The sequence below is a fragment of the Piliocolobus tephrosceles genome, chromosome 1 (genome assembly GCF_002776525.5).
Source record: "Piliocolobus tephrosceles isolate RC106 chromosome 1, ASM277652v3, whole genome shotgun sequence".
Taxonomy (NCBI): domain Eukaryota; kingdom Metazoa; phylum Chordata; class Mammalia; order Primates; family Cercopithecidae; genus Piliocolobus; species Piliocolobus tephrosceles.
In genome coordinates, this window is record NC_045434.1 from 51,310,932 (window position 1) to 51,329,599 (window position 18,668).

An 18,668-nucleotide genomic window follows, 5' to 3' on the forward strand; every position below is an offset into this window, starting at 1 on the left:
AAGTTCCTATTTATACATATGGATATCCAATTGTTGCAACAGAGTTTTTTAAGACTATTCTTTCCCTGCTGAATTACTTTAATTATTTTTGTTCTATTGATGCACATGTCTATCTTTACATCAATACCAAAATAACCTTTAAAAATCATTATTGTGATAAAATTATGTAACATTAGTTACAGCCTCTTAAATTTTTAAGTGCACAATTTAGTGTTGTTAACTATAGTCACAATGTTTTACAGCAGATCTCTATAAATTATTCATCCTGTGTAACTGACACTTTATATGCATTGAACAGCAACTCCCTCTTTCTCCTGTCCTCAGCTTTTGGCAAATACCATTCTACTCTTTTGTTTCATGAGTTTAACTATTTTAGGTGGAATACCACATACAGGTGGAATCCTGCAATCTTTGTCCTTCTGTGATTGGTTTATTTAGCATAATGTCCACCAGTTCATGCATGTTTTCACAGATGGCAGAATTTCCTCTTTTTAAAGACTGAATAATATTTCATTATAAATATATAATATATATACACATAAACATACATATATACATACATGCACACACATGTATATATAATGTGTGTGTGTATGTGTGTATATATATAGTGTTTCCTTTATCCATTGATCTATTGATGGATTTAAGTTATTTCCATATTCTGGCTAGTATGAATAATGATGCAAGGAATGTAGGAGTGCAGATATCTTTTTAAGATCTTGATTTCAATTCTTTTGGAGAAACACCTGTGAAATGGGATTGTTGAATAATACAATAGTTATATTTGTAGTTAAATAATCTGTTTCACAACAATGTGAATAAGCTTATCATTACTGACCTGTACAGTTAATATTATATTCAATAAGGAAAATTGAAAGTTTTTTCTCTAAGATCAGGGGAAAGGCAAGATGCTCACTTTTGCCACCACCATTCAACATAATATTGGATTTTTAGCCAGAGCAATTAGACAAGAAAAAGAAAATAAGACATACAAATTAGAAAACAAGTAAAATTATCTCTATTTGTAGATGGCATGATCTTATATGAAGAAAACCAAAAGGAGTCAACAAAAAAACTATTAAAACCATTAAATAAATGCAGGCCGGGCGCAGTGGTTCACGCCTGTAATCCCAGCACTCTGGGAGGCCAAGGTGGGTGGATCACCTGAGATTGGGAGTTTGAGACCAGCCTGACCACAATGGAGAAACCCCGTCTCTACTCAAAATACAAAATTAGCCAGGCATGATGGTGCATGCCTGTAATCCTAGCTACTTGGGAGGCTGAGGAAGGAGAATTGCGTGAACCCAGGAGGCAGAAGTTGCTGTGAGCCAAGATCACAACATTGCACTCCAGCCTGGGCAACAAGAGCAAAACTCCATCATAAATAAATAAATAAATACATACATACATAAATAAATACACAACTAAGTACATAAATAAAAATATAAATAAATTCATCAAATTGGCCAAGCCCCAAATCAACATACAAAAATCATTTGAATTTCTGTAGATTAATAATACAAAAAAATTGGGAAAACAATCCCATTTACTGTAGAATCCCATTTACCATATAATTTTCTTCTTTGCTTAGCAATGAACTTAATAATGAAGGTGAAAGTTTTGCACAAGGAAAATCCCAAAACAATGGTAAGAAATATACATGAAAAGACATTCTGAGTAGTGGATTGTAAGATGGAATATTATTAAAATGTCCATTCTTTCCATATCAATATACAGATTCAATGTAGTATTTACTCAAATCCCAATGACATTTTTACAGAAATAGAAAACTAATATAGAATGACAAAGGACCCTGAATTGTCAAGCAATCTTAAGAGAGAACAAAACAGGAGACGTCTCACCTTTGAATTAAGAAAAAAGAATCAAAGTTATAGCAATTGTAACAGCATAGTACTGGCGTAAAAACAGATGTATAGACCAATGGAAAAGAATAAAGAGTGCCCAAGTTAAATCCACACATATAAAGTCAACTGATCTTCAAAAAAGATGTCAAGAATACATATTAAAGAAGGGACAGTCTCTTCACCAATTGGTCCTGAGAAAACTGGATATCTTCATACCAAAAATTTCATATTGGATCCTTGTCTTACACCACACATAAAAACAAACTAAAATCAATTAAAACCTTAAACATAAGATCTGTAATCATAAAAATCCTAGAAGAAAAAAGAGGGGAAGTTTTTCATTATGCTGGTCTAGGCAATGATTTCTTGGATATGACACACTGTCCCCATTACTGTGATTTTTTTTTTTTTTTTTTTTTTTTTTTTTGAGATGGAATCTTACTCTTTTTGCCCAGGCTGGAGTGCAGTGGCACAACTTCAGCTCACTGCAACCTCTGTCTCCCATGTTCAAGCTATTCTGCTGCCTCAGTCTCCAGAGTAGCTGGGATTACAGGTGTGCACCATGATGCCTGGCTAATTTTGTATTTTTAGTAGAGATGGTGTTTCACCATGTTGACCAGGCTGGTCTTGAACTCCTGACTTCAGATAATCCACCCACCTTGGCCTCCCAAAGTGCAGGGATTACAGGCATGAGTCACCATGCCTGGCCTACTGTGATTTTATAATTAGTCTGGAAATCAGCTTCCTTGTGATACATGTTTACATGACATTACTTTTTTCATTGTTTTTAATCTCAATGTTATCATATTTATTTTCTTGTTGATCATATACAGATGAATCTTGCATTTTTCTTTCTTTTAAATGTAATGTATATATAATTTATTTATATTTTAATTAATAATAGGGTAAGATCTATTCAATAATATAAAGAGTCTACTTTCTTGCTATTCATTTTTTGGTCCCATGTAGTCTTTGCCCCCTTTTCTTTTTTTTCCTTCATTCTTTTAGATTAATTTTTAGATTCATCTATATTGGGCAATTAACTATAACTTCCTTATTTTTTAGCAGTTGCCCTAGGGCTCAAAAAATACATATTTAACTCATCACCAATATCAAATCATATTATTCCATTTCACATATTAAATAAAACATTAGAAAAGTATACTTACATTTCTTCTGTCATTTGTCAATTTTCACACTTGTTAAATTTGTCCAACATTTTTTCACACATATAATCTCTACATGTTTTATAAATAAATAAATATTTTAATTGTCTTTGACAGAGCTGATTTAAAAACAATTAAAAATGAGGACAATTTTTGTTTTTTAATTTATCCACATATTTACTATTTGGGATACTCAACTTTTTTGAGCAAGAAATACTTCCTTAATATATCTGTAGAACAGTTCAATTAATCACAAGTTCCCTCAACTTTGATATGCCTCAAAAATTTTTTTTTTTGTTTTAACTTCTGTTTGAACATTATTTTCCCTGTTAGTATAGTAATAGGTCTATGTAGGTTTTTTCCCCTCCAGAACTTTCTAGATATTGTTTTATTGACTTCTGGTTGGCATTTTTCAACATAAAACAGGCATTACAACTTTTTCTTTGTCACCCTGTAATAAATACGTCTTTTTTTTTTTTTGCCAAGATTTTTCTCTTTATTATTGGCTTTACAGAAATTTGATTATTTTACATTTTGGCGTACTTTATTCTTGTTGGGTTTTGTTCAGCTCTTTGAATATGAAAATATATAATCTTCATCAAGAATAAAAATATGCATTATTTATTTCGTTAAGTATTTTCCCTGCTCTGTCTGCTGTTGCTCTTCTATTCCAATTACATATACATTGGACCACTTGAAATTTTTTGACAGGTGGCTGAAGCTCTATCAATTATTTTATTTTTATTCCTTCTGTGCTTTTTTTTTTTTTTTTTTTTTGGAATGCTTTAATGTTCTTTCTTCAGTTGCAGTACTTTTTCTTCATTTTTTCTTTTCAAAAAAGAAAAAAAATTCTTTTTGCCTATATAGTGAATATTTAACTACAATATAATTTCTAGCTCAATTCATTTTTTAAATATTCTTTGTTTTTAATGTTTTTACTTTTTTATTCTTACTCATTAATATATTCAAAATAACCCTCTTAAAGTTCTTACCTGTTGATTTTACATTTTTGTCGTTTAATTGCCTCCTTTTATTCCTTCTCTTAACTAAACTTTCTCCTGATTATGGGCCATATAGTCTTGCTGCTTCTCATATTCGCTATTTTTTTGTTCCAGAAAAGTGTGATTTATTTACTGTGATAAAATATAGATACAGATATATTATAAATGTGTATATATATAAATATATTGCATTCCAGAAGAATGTGATTTACTTTACTAAAATAAAATATAAATATGGATGTATTATAAATTATTACTTGAAATAATACATAGATATATTATAAATACTCTGTAATATAATACACAATTTATAATATAATATATATTATTGCACATATATATAAAATTATACACTATTATACTATTTATATATAAATTTTAAAATCCAAATATTTTATTCCAAGTAGTTATTTAACATGCAGAACAGCTTGATTCTTTCAAAGTGTTTTATGGTTGAGCTGGAGTTACTTTGCTCTAGGGCTAGTTTAGATCTACTGTTAAATTGTAACTTTTTTGGATTACTATAAAAGGCTTCGTATTTGAAAAATCACTACGCTAGGCCAGATGCGGTAGCTCACACTTGTAATTCCAGCATTTTGGGAGACCGAAGCCAGCGGATCACCTGAGCTCAGGAGTTCAAGACTAGCCTGGCCAATATGGCTAAACCCTGTCTCTAGTAAAAACTACAAAAATGAGCCGGACTACTACAAAAGTAGTCCTAGCTACTTGGGAGGCTGAGACAGAAGAATTGCTTGAACCCAGGAGGCAGAGGTTGTAGTGAGCCGAGATCGCGCCACTGCACTCCAGCCTGGGTGACAGAGCAAGTCTCTGTCTCAAAAAAGTAAAAAAGAAAAAGAAAAGGAAAATCACTACTACAGATGACTTACTCTAGTTTTTTGTGGGTATCTTTCTGCATATAGTATCCCTGTAGTTTTAGTTTTCCTGATAGTTTTTTGTTGCTTTGTTTAGACCAGGCTATAGATTCTAACCCTATGCATCTACAGCTTAGTATGTATCCCAAGGTGAAGTGAACCCTTATTCATACTTCATGAGTTCGATTTCTGTGTATCTTACTTTTTTCAGGTACTGTGTCATGAAATTCCAGCCTCCTTCACCTCTCTGAACTCTGGTGTGTGTGTCTTTAACTCGGTGAGGTCAACGGGATCTTCCTGTGTTTGCCCTCCCATAGAAGGCACCATGTTTTGTAATGTGCCTTCCTGCAAAAAGCTGTGATTATTTCAATCTCAGTCTCTGCTTTTTTCCTTTCTCTCTCTCTCTTTTTCTTTCTTTCTTTCTTTCTTTCTTTTTTTTTTTTTTTCAGGTGGCGTTTCGCTCTTGTTGCCCAGGCTGGAGTGCAATGGTGCGATCTGGGCTCACCACAATCTCCGCCTCCCTGGTTGAAGCGATTCTCATGCCTCGGCCTTCCAAATAGCCCGATTACAGGAGTGCGCCACCACGCCCGGCTAAGTTTTGTATCTTTAGTGAAGACAGGGTTTCTCCATGTTGGTCAGACTTGTCGCAAACTCCTGACCTCAGGTGATCTGCCCACCTCGTCCTCCCAAAGCGTTCCCTTCTCTTGAGATCATGGTCTAGTGATACTCTTATCCAGTTTTCGAAAACAATTGTTTGATCAATTTTTTGTTGTTTGTGAAGGTTGGACAAGTTTGGTACCAGTTACTTTCTATGGCTAAAATAATGTTGCTGTTTTATAAGCTGTAGTTTTGTCTTTGAATTCTCAGTAATATGTAATTATTCTTGAACTTATGTCATTAGGAAAATAAACTCAATCATGACAGAAGGAAGTGCAAGTTTATCAGATGATTAATCTCAAAGAATTGACCAATAGCCAAAAGTAAAGTATCACCAGAAAATGGAGAATGTCTTGGTTCATAAATTAGCATACTCCTAGCAGGTATGGTATGTGGAGAAAAGCTAGCTCACAAAGTTAATTTTCCATATATAGTAAAGACACAAAAATGTTTTTATAAAGTTTAAAAATAATTCCTTAGGCAGTTATGCAAACGATGCCAATCTGATAAGAGCATCTTAGCTTGCTATTCTTCGAGACAAACTCAGAAAACTAAGATATTGACTTTTTTTTCTGTCTTTTGACAGGAACTTATTTCAATAGACATATAACAATGTAGCCAACAGGTAGGCAGGTAGAACCGTAAGTGGCAAAGGAGTATTTCTGTAGACATTCAGTAAAGAAAATAAGCATAAATCTGATTATACAACCAACAGGTCATCAGGGCCTTTATTCATAAGACAATGTAAATAAACAGAACCTTGAAGGCCTCAATGAAATATCCAAAGCTTCGGTTCAGCCTGATACTTGTGATGGATAGGCTGGCCTTGGATAGGCTGGGACTTGCAGACACAAACCTTATTACTCAGCCTATAACAATGAGGAGCTCAGGCAAATTTAATAGAATATTCATTTCTTCGAAAGCTCACCAACCAATTGCTACTAAAATATACGTCCCTTCGAACAGAGTTAGTTTTTGCTTATTGAAGCAATTAAGAATTTAGTGAAATAGAATCAGTCAATGAATAGTACTGGCAGCGTGGCTCTGTTTGCAAATCAAGAGGATTGCTTGAATGGTAAGTAGAATCCGTAAAACAGTTAGAAATTACTATTAGATCAATTTGCCTGTGTCATTCTAGAAATACGGCTCAGAATGCTTAAACTGTTTTAAGAATTGTGTATTTTGTGATTTGGTTCAACTTAATGTTTTGTAAGTTATTGTATAGTTTGGTAAATTTTAATTTCTCTTTCAATTCTATGTAAAAATTGAAAGAGAAATTCTTGTATTTTGTTCAAATCCAAGAACAATTCATATATATAGAAAGATAAATTCTTATATTTGTTTGTTATATTTTATATTTTATTTGTTATTCTTATATTTGCTTGTCATATTATATACAACATTCCTACATATTAAATAGTACAAACTTTTTATTTCACAGGAAATCTCATTTTAAATATTACTAGAAATAGAATTGTTACATTATTTTGAAAATGACAAGTAGAAAAAATATTTCTAAATATACAAAAGCCTTTCATCTGCTTGCACTGTCAATGAAGGGCTCTGGTGATGGATTTTAGAATCTTCCTCTTTCTTAACATCAAGGCATACCATAATAAGTAGGATTATTAACTCAAACATATTATGTAAACACAGATCATATTTAAGTAAGCATGAAAACATTGAACACCCAAATCTCTGATCCCTGAAGTAAAGATTATTCAATATTGCATAGTGTGAGTAATTTTGAATATTCTGGAAAAATGATTTGGTGTGCCTTCAACTTAAAAATTATTCTCCTCTTTCATAAATTCATTGCAGAGTAATACATATGTTCTACTTCAAAATAGCACAGAGAGAGAAGTCATTTTAGGCATGTATAGCAGATGTAATTTCAAAGCACATTTAAAAGAAAATTAAACATTATTGCATGAAAGTATTCAAGATTTAATAGTTATATAATATGTAATGAGTATACATAAAATGTGTACTTTCCTATTACAGGCAAAGGTAATAATAAATTTCTACTCTTAGTAAGTATATCAGTTCTATTTAAAACCTGAGCTATTGAAATCCCAAATTACATTGTCAGCCAAGAATCTAGTGGTCATCATAATTATAATCTGTGACTTTCATTAATAATAGAGGATGAATTTTTTCTGCTTGGGATGACCCATGTAATAGTATGAATAGAGATTCAAAAAGAAAAACTTTGATCAATTTACGTGTGTGTGTGTGTGTATGCATATGTGTGTGGCATGTGGCATATTTGTACATTAGATAAAGATGTGAAGAGAGTTTCCTTGACTAAAGCCATATGATCATTTGTGAACTAGATGAATTTGTAAAGCTCCATTATTCTAGCTGTGATAAAAACAACAAAGATAATGCTAGATAGTTTTAACATACAGTACAATAATAAATAAAAGAGGAACCAAACCTTATTAATATCCCAATGCAATTTACTTTATATGTTTTAACATAATTTGAAATAGATATTTTTTAAGTAAATATTTGAAAATGTATTCATAACTCTACATTTCTCTAAAAAAAATACTTGGAAATAAGTGAGGGTTTATTCGCCAGAACATAAAAGAAAGAAATGAAAGTTGAGTCATTTGTCATTTTCAGGAATATATTTGCATATATTTCTTGAAAATTATTTTATTATGTATAACAAAAATATATTCTATAGAAGAAGCCTTCAATTACAAATAAATTAGAATGAATGATAATATTTCCCAGTAATTAATAAGGTATTTTAAATATGAACACATAATGAACTTACAAATTTACCTATTTTTTAAAAAATTAGTTCCATCAACAAAGAGAAAAGAATACGATTGAAGTAGCCTGCCAAAAAAGAGAGTCAAAGAGAGAAATCTCAAAAATGAGAACCTGTACTGGTATAGATAAGCTCAAAGACAGAGGGAAAATAATAATTTGGATTTCTTTGTTTCCCTTCCATTTCAAATTGACACTCTGAGATGTATTTCACCAAACCAACTGATGTGCTATAGTAGAGAAAGTAAAGCACCAGAGGAATTATTTCCTGATTATGTCAAGATTAAAAACAGCAGTTTTCAAAAATGGTCTGTGTGTATGCCAGTTTCAGCATGTCAGTTTCAATATGGTACTATGGACAAAAAGGAGAGGAGAATGACATGAAGCAGTAAGTTCAAAAAAATGAGAAAAATAACTAGAAACAATGAGTATAAAATTTTTAATATGAAAATGTAATTATTCATATCTAAAGTACACATTATCTCCCAAATATTAGTTTATTTTATTCTGTTTTTATTGTTTACATTAAAATTTCCAATTTAATAAGTGAAATATATATTCTTACAAATAGATCTTATAGTTACATTAATCCTTCCATGGTTATTTAAAAGTGAACTCAAGATACTTGCATAAGGTTTAGTAAGTATTTAGCGTGCAATATTTAAATGACATAAAGGCTGACAGGACAGATTGATTTTAGCTTTCTTATTTTTATCTATCCAAACCAGAGAAGTTGAGTCAGTGGCCCAGATAATTAATCTTATCACAATAATTTCATATTTTGTAGAGAGTATATGCAATTACTGTATTAATATTGTGTTGTATTTTACATGTTCAAATTGTGTTATATTTGGACTGTATTATATCTTTTCAGATGCAAAATTTATCTACTGAACATTGATTTTAAATATTTGTCAGTGTTTTGAGTGGAGCATTAGAAAATTTTATGAATTACTTAGAACAGCTTCTTAGAGATTTAAAAAAAGTGTTTTACATTATGGCTTTTAATTCTTTTCAATATTTTACATTTACAAGGCAGGACATGTAAAACTTAATGAGTAAAATAAATGAAAATATTAGAAGTGATGTCAAAAAGAACAAGATCAGACTGGCCTATATATTACAGATACTGTGGTATACATTCTTACTAATATTATTATAGAGTTGTGTTTAGAAATTAAAAAAAAAAAAAAATTGCTCCCAAGTAGTTTCTAAGGAGTTTCTCAAAATTTAGAGAAATATTTACTGAAAAGAAGAGAGCCTCTCTATTTTAGCCAATTATATTCTTTTGGATTTTTCTTCAACTTAGCTATATGGCATCTTCTTTCCCTTCTATAAAAATCGTATTCTCTGTGTTGTTTGAATCTAATATATTGCCTATCACCAGGCCATCTATTTATTTTCTCATTCAATGAATATATATTCAGTGTCAAACATGCTTGACCTCATGCCAGGATGTAAAAAATAAAGCAGACACAGATACTGAATTTGAAAATTCACTTCACCTGCTAGGAGAAATCCCACTAAGCTAAGGACCACTAAAGATTACTCCCTTTGACAAGACTGAAAAACGTGATATCAATTCTGCACTTATTATGTGTGAGATAGGTATTAAGCAGGGTGATTTCAAAACAATCACTAGAGTGGTGGTCCGGTATTGCTTTTTATCAGGCAAACATTCGCGGACAAATTACAACTTCTCTGAGAAGTATGTCTTATTAAAAATGATCCTCCCTTTAAGGTGTTGTGAAGAAATATTTAGTTATCCATAGACTAAGGAACATGGCAGTTACATATAAAAATGTCATCTTATTACATTATGAATATAAATCTTATCACCTTTCTCTAACAAATTTCTCATAAATGCCTTAGAGAACGAGGCTGAACTACATAACCACCTCATGGTGAGAAGTACATGACTTAAACCATACCCCTAAGGCAAGTCCAAATTTGAAGAATTGTGAGAATGATTACTCATGTTCAGGTGAGTTTATCTAGACTTAATTTTACTACAAGCTAACAAGAAAACAGTGAAAAAGACATGTACAAGATCAGCAACACATGAGGTTGGAGCAAATTAATCTATATTGTGTTCTCCTTTACATCATTAAACCCCTCAGTATCTGTGATTTTAGTGGTCACATAAAGTTAGAAATATGCTAGGTCAGAAGAGCCCAGGGTCACCAACCCCCTGACTTTTATAGTGATTTAAATTGAGGTGGGCTATGTCAGCCCTCCAGGGTGTACCTTATTGCCATAAACGAAATTTCACTTTGTGTATGCTTACACATTCTCAGTTTATTTTCTGTTTAACCACTGGGCCTGATCAAGGTTTCAGTGCTAACTGGTTGCAGTCTGTTCCCGTACAAGTAAGTGATTTAGCTACTGGAGTGCAACAGAGAGGAACCAAGTACACAAAGAGCCTGGTTAAACGCCAAGAGTGAAGAAAAAAGTAAAGAGGTTGCAATGGATTGCCCCTCAAAGGGCAGGAGGGAGTGGAAGGACTGTAGGTGGAGTGGTGTTCTCTTTCTCCACTGAGAAAGAGAGATCGAGAGAGAGAGAGAGAATGAGTGAGAGAGAGAGAAACACACAGTAGTCGTCCATCCAAGTGGTAAGCCAAAGAATGAAATGAGAACGTACTTAGGATGGCTGGGACACTGGAATTGGGTAACAAAGCTAAGCCAGGACAATTTATTTTTAATTTTTAAATATTTAATTGTTTGTTTGTTTATTTATTTATTTTGAGACAGAGCCTCTCTCTGTTGCTCAGGCTGGAGTGCAGTGGCAGGATCTCGGCTCACTCCAACCTCCACCTCCTGGGTTCAAGCCATACTCATACCTCATACCTCATACCTCATCCTACTGAGTAGCTGGGATTACAGCCGCGTGCCACCACCCCTGGCTAATTTTTTGTATTTTTAGTAGAGACGAGGTTTCGCCATGTTGGCCAGGCTGTCTGGAAATCCTGACCTCAAGTGATCCGCCCACCTTTGTTTCCCAAAGTGTTGTGATTACAAGCGAGAGCCATTGCACATGGCCCAGGACAATTTAATATAGTGACGGGAAAGATCCCCGCAAACCAGGCATTGAAAAGTGTTTCGTCAAAAACCAGAGGAATTAATGCAAAAATTACAAGCAGAAGTTTGTAAATGAGGTTTAGAGGAAACAAGCAGGAAGGAGAAGAGCAATGCTGTGTATTCACAACTGTCAAATTAAATCCTAGCAGAGAACCGGGTGCTTTCATGTTACAAACTCTTTTGTTTTTGATTAATTCGCATGTGTATTCTGAGTAGGCAAGCACTAAAGACTTGTTAATGCTTCATTATTAATCCTCAAGATTCAATGCTCTTCTCAATGCTTTTCATTTTTCATAGGTAGGCTTTATCTAAGAGTATTATTTGTATTAAATGAGAATGTTTTCTAATCCAAAATCTTGTAAAAATGCTCTGGAAAATTACTATGATTTATTTCAAAGTAGTGGTAGGAAAAAAGAGTAATTGATCAAGGAAAAGTTTGCTCATAGTCATAAAAGCGTATTTTGTGATGGGTGGGCGCGGTGGCTCAAGCCTGTAATCCCAGCACTTTGGGAGTCCAAGGCGGGTGGATCACCTGAGGTCGGGAGTTCAAGACCAGCCTGATCAACATGGAGAAACCCTATCTCTACTAAAAATACAAAAATTAGCCGGGCGTGGTGGCACATACATGTAATCCTAGCTACTCGGGAGGCTGAGGCAGGAGAATCGCTTGAACCTCGGAGGCGGAGGTGGCGGTTAGCAGAGATCGCGCCATTGCACTCCAGCCTGGGAAACAAGAGTGAAAGTCTCTCAAAAAACAAGTACATAAATATATATATATATTTAAGTGTATTTCGCATTTGTATTTGGCTGAATATGTTTTAGTTATGTAATGCACGTTGCGAATGGACCTTTGTGTATTAGGTCGTAAATGAGGAAGATTCAATATTATCTCCTCAAAGAGTTGTCAGTGGTCTGACAATAACCCCATTCAGAGAAGTGAAAATATGTCATGGTCACTTACCATGCTCTACATCTGATAGCATTACATTTAAAGGACATTAGAAGGAATGATTCATATAATACACTTCGATATAATACATTTGGACAGCTACATATACATTAATAGTAGTAGATAATGCTTACATAAATCATCACTTTTGTTAGGCACCTTTGTAAAATATATACATACATATATAGTTTCTCACATTTAATTCGCATTACAAATATATGGAACAGGTGCTTTTATCATCTTTAAGAAAACTGAATTGCAAAGAAATTATTTTATCTTCAGAGATAAAAACAGCTACTTTGTGTTTGATTTGCTATCTGGACAGTGACTGTATGCCTCCATAAACTTGCTGTAAACTATCAGTGTGTACTAATTTTCTTGAAATATACATAAATCTGTAGATGCCAGTATAAACATAGACAATATGCCTGAAAATATGAAACATAAATGTACCTGAAGAAACAGATAAATTGTGCCGTTCTCCTAACCATATTGCCTAGGGTTGTCAAGAAAAGATCTATCTGAGGAAGACTCAAAATAAATGTATTAGGCCTAAGATAGAGAATTGGGTTACATTTAGATAAATAAAAACATTTTACAAAATCATTCACTGGGTTAGTGTGTGTATGTGTGTGTATGTGTATGTGTATGCACTATATAGATATAGTTTAACAAAATTAATGATTTTAGTCAACATCAAATGAAATAGTATTTTCCTTATGTTATATAGTCAGTTGAATAATTTCTGTATAAAAATAATTAAAGCAGTGTTTAACATCTTGAACCTATGTCAAAACCCTTACAGAAAAGAAAAACATGTTTAATCCAATTTTGAATCATACTCAAGACAGAAGTACACCTACCCCTAGTAAAAGTATACATAATTTCTTCAAACCAAGAAACACTTATACTTTTGCCCTTTTTTTGGAGTTTTATGAAAACAGCAGTTGCCTGCCTTTTATGAATTCTTTTTAGATTCATAAGAATTTTCTCAGTGTGTTTTATAAAAATGATTTAAAATGTAGCATATTTTCCATAAAAGCTTTCTCATTTATTTTTAGATTGGACCGTGCAACTGCTTTTTTAGCATAGTTTTACTGAAAATTTACTATTTTATATGCATCAAAAGAATGGGCAAGAAGTTGATTTTATTCATCACTGTATGTTTAATAGCAATAGGCTTGACAATAAATAACTATTGAACTGAAGTAAGTTAATTAATTATACTGTAAGTAAAAAATAATAATAAAAATAAAAAATCCAGGGGAATAAACAGTGTACCTGATTTTCACTCTTTGAAGGAAGTAGATGTCCTAAATATGAAAATTCTGCAAGCTGTTAATATCAATTTAGGCTGATTCTTACTTATATGCGACCACAAATCCTGAAACATAGGAGAAAGTAATTACATATTTGATTATTTATTTATTCACTAAATAGAAATGGAAGACTAGAACAGATAATGTTAAAATATTTGATTCTTAAGCCTTATACATAGCATATTTTGTGAATACTATGAAAAAGTCAGGAATAACTAATGAAATACATTTTAACTTATAATCAAAATATAAAAGAAAATATATTTTATAAATGAACTCATAAGAAAACTGAAAGAAGTTAAAGTAATGTAATTTTGCATTTTAATTTAAATATAAGAAATTACAAACATAAAAGTATTACCATATGTTTTAGCCATTCCCATTAAGCTTTCTAATTTTCCACTAGGTTTAAGATAATGATTTTTAAAAAATAATGAGAGAAGAAAATAAAGGCATATATGTTATACAGCTAAAAATCCAAGGAAAAAGTCAAAGGGAGTGATAAAACGTTTCAAAAATCCTCTTTTATATTTTGTTATTAATAACCTGATAAAACAAGTTTCTCTAGCTACATGATATATGAGCAGTTTGATCATATACTTTCTCCTGACAAGAGCTAAAGCTGACAAAGAAAGCGTTTGCCTTAGAACTTCTGGAAGGTTGTTTTTCACAGACTTGAGCCCTGCTTAACAAGCTTATTCCAGCCTGAGAGCCTGCTCCCTGCCATTCTCACATTAGCCTCACATCTGGCACACTTTCCCCCTTTGTGCTAACCGGGTTCCTTTGATTGCTTCATTTGGGCCTGAAATCAGAAGAGTGCTGCTGACATAACCCAGGAAACTCCTGTGTCATCTCACACCAGGGATAATCAGGTAAAACCAATGCAAAGGAGTCTGCTGCCCTGATGGAGCAGTAGGAAAGATTTAAAATTTGTCCTTGCTCTCCCTTCATATGTTGATGTAGAAAAAAGCTACCAAACTTGTAATATGCATGTGTGTGTGTATGCATATACATATGTGTATATATATGTGTGTGTGTTTGTATATATGTGTATATATATATGCATATGCATACACACACACAAACACACACACAATTTTGAAACTGATAGAGAGCAAAACCTATTTTGGAGGAGATTTTCAAAATAACAATTTAAAAAGGCATCTCAAAAATAAAAGTATTTAATTTTAACTGCCTCCTCAAGCCTCATCTTTCCATATTTCTGTGATGTAAATATCTTCATCACTTAGTCACCCAAGTTAGAAAATGTGCCTGCAATATCTTCCCTGAATACCTTCTAATAGAATTATTCTCTTTGTTAAAATACCATTCTATTTATTTATTTTTTATTATAATTTTTTTTTTTTTTTTTTTTTTTGAGACAGAGTCTCACTCTGTCACACAGGCTTGAGGGCAGTGGTGTGATCTTGGCTCACCACGATCTCCACTCCTGGGTGCAAGTGATTCTCAGGCCTCAGTCTCCTGAGTAGCTAGGATTACAGGTGCCCACCACCATGCCAAGCTAATTTTTGTATTTTTAGTAGAGATGGCATTTTGCCATGTTGGCCAGGGTGATCTCGAACTCCTGAACTCAGGTTATCCACTGCCCAGGATTACAGGCGTAAGTCACTGCACCTGGCCCATTGTAATTTTTTATAAAAATAAATTTTAGAATTTCCACACTAATCTGTGCATTTTTCATTAAGAGCCAGTATAATTCCTCTAGGGACTAAGGGTCTCATATATCAGTATTTGCATCCTGTATAATCACTTTTGCTACTATTAAATGCATCCTTTTTTTCTGTAATAAACTCTCGTTTTATTAATATAAGTAATTTAAAACTCTATTGCATACGGAATAAGCCATTTTTTAATGTGTTACTTAAACATAGTGTTCTTACTCTTAGCTGCAGAAGACTCTGATTTTGCCTTTGCTGTCTTAATTTCAATATTAATAAGTGTTAGTGTTGTTTTATTTTTTATTTTTTATTTATTTTTATTTATTTATTTATTTTTTTGAGACGGAGTCTAGCTCTGTCTCCCAGACTGGACTGCAGTGGCCGGATCTCAGCTCACTGCAAGCTCCGCCTCCTGGGTTTCCGCCATTCTCCTGCCTCAGCCTCCCCAGTAGCTGGGACTACAGGCGCCCACCACCTCGCCCGGCTAGTTTTTTTGTATTTCTTAGTAGAGACGGGGTTTCACCGTGTTAGCCAGGATGGTCTCGATCTCCTGACCTCGTGATCCGCCCGTCTCGGCCTCCCAAGGCCATGCCCTGCTAGTGTTGTTTTAAATATTTTTTCTGATAGAAGTAAACAGGATAAAATTGGAAAAACGTAAAGAAGAAAACGTCTAGGGACACACCGTTACAGTTAAGGAGAACTTTAGCAAAATTGGTGGTATAAAATCATTTCTCAGAATACAAAAATCAGCATTCTACCAGTAATCAATTGTTAGAAAACAGAAACTTACTTAAAATGCATTTTAGAAAGGCACCAAAATGTAAATAATTTAGGAACAAATTTACCAAAATATGTTTATGGATTTTAAGGAGAAAATAATATACTATTGAGAGAAGATGAATAAGTCTAAAATAAATCAAAATGTACAACCTATTCACTAGTTGAAATACAGAGTGCCATAAAGATATTTATTTTTCCCAAATTAATCTATAGATGTAATTCGTTTCAATGTCAATTTTCTGTATGTGTGAGTATGTGTATATATATATATATGTGCATGTTTGTGTGTGTGAACATTGACAGATATTATAATATGTATGTAAGTGGAAAGGGCCAAGAATGCTCAAGATACTTTTGAAGAATAACATGGTGGGACATCATGATCTATTAGATGTACCCTCCAAATTTACCATGCTACATGTTTACCCTTGGATATTTAACATGGAAAACTATATATGCACCAGGAAATGTGTGCAAGATTATTATCAATTTTTTATCACCTCTAATATGTATAATGTATTTGTGTTAGGATCATTTCAAGTCCTCTATTCCAGCTATTTTGAAATGTATAACACATTGCTATTAACTAAAGTCACCTTACTCTGCTATTGAACATGAGAACTTACTCCTATTTAACTGTTTTTTTTGTTTGTTTTTGTTTGTTTGTTTTTTGTTTTTTTTTTTTTTACCTATTAACCAACCTCTCTTTATCCCTCTGTTCCCATCTGCACACCCTTTTCAGTCTCTGGTATCTACTGCTATTCTCTGTCTTCATGAGATAATCTCCTTTTGCTCATACATTTGTGTGATAACGTCATATTTGTCTTTCTGTGCCTGGCTTATTTAACAGGAGTGTTTTATTTAAAAATACCAGCCACAGTCTCCAGAACGGCCACATTAAGTGGCTACAGTGTTGCCTTGCAAGACACACAATGAAATGTGTTTATATTTTAGCTTCAATATGACGCTAAATTTTCACCTTTACAGATTTACAAATGATATTGCCACTGTTCTGTCTGTACCCATAGATCTTACATAAGCTATGTCAATATTTGTTCAATGTAACTTTTATTCTCTACATAGAAGCATGCTAAGACATAATATTTAGGCTGGGTTAGAAATAAAGCTAGAAGAGAAATGGAAAACTAGAAGCTGTGAATTCTGAGGCTAATAAAAAAAGTAATTTGGACCTTATGATACAACTAGGTGAATTATTTTGAAATGATACTGTATTAGTTTCTGGATAGGGATTAAATGAGTGGGCCTGTTGTGGTACTTGCGATTATTTCATATTAGTGGGATAATATTTGAAATAATGTGTTGTAAATAAAAAACTGTATGTGTGTTTTTAACCAAATATCTGTTTAATATATAAAATACTAAGAATAACTGCTTTACATATGGCATACTGAATAATTTCTAACTCATTGTCTCTATTGTTTTAATATGACTAAAAAACTTATTTTTTTCTTTTCTTTCTAATTTTTTAAAATTATTTTGTGACTCTGATTCCAATGGATATAGATGATAGGCTACATGTAGTTTCCTGACCCCCCAAAAAGAACCTATGTGCTGGCCAGCAAATTAGGAGGTGAAACCTAGTATAAAAACCTAATGTGACAACACAAACAACAAAATTTAAAAATTAAATCAAAAACAGCACTACAATTGTCTGTAAAACAGGGATAGCTTTATTTTTCTGTCATTCAGATTTTATTTCTTTGGAGAATACAGAGAAATATTAAATCTTTAATAAGATTAACAATAATGGAAACAGAGTAAAGCAGATTTCTGGAGAGTTCTTCAGCTCGATTGAAAACGAAACACTTGAGCAACGGTTTTCAACCCTTAGTGTGGTATGAGAATCACCTAGGGCTTTTAAAAAATACTTATCGCTACTTACTCTCCCCAGAGATAATGATCGCTCTTCGATGGCACCTAGATAACAGAATATTAAAAAACAAATCTCCAGGTGCTTCTAACGTGCAGTCCACATGGAGAAGTGCATTAAACTCGACAAATACTTTTAGCAAAAATCCCTAGATTGGTAGGCTTCATATAGTTGCAGACTCCAGGAAACCTGCTGTATTAGGGCAAGTTTCAGCTGTCTCTACTGCATAACTCCCCACATCTAACACACAAAGTGTATCTCTCTCATGCAGAAGTCCAGAGGTAGGCAGTCCAAAGCTAGTAAAGTGACTTTACTGTTAGGGACTCATTCTCCCTTATAATAAAGAGGAATAGAATAAATGCTGGAGAAGAAACCAAAACTCAAACACACTGAATAGTGCTATTTTTCTGCTCTCAGATCCTTGAGAAGTCCCCTTTCAAATGCCTTTAGAAAATCTTGTGTTAAACCAATTTGAACACTCTTTCTTTGCTTCTTCCTCCCTTTCCTTCCTTCCTTCTTTCCTCCCTTCCTTCCTTCCTTCCTTCCTTCCTTCTCTCTCTCTCGCTCTCTTTCTTCTTTCTTTCTTTCTTTCTTTCTTTCTTTCTTTCTTTCTTTCTTTCTTTCTTTC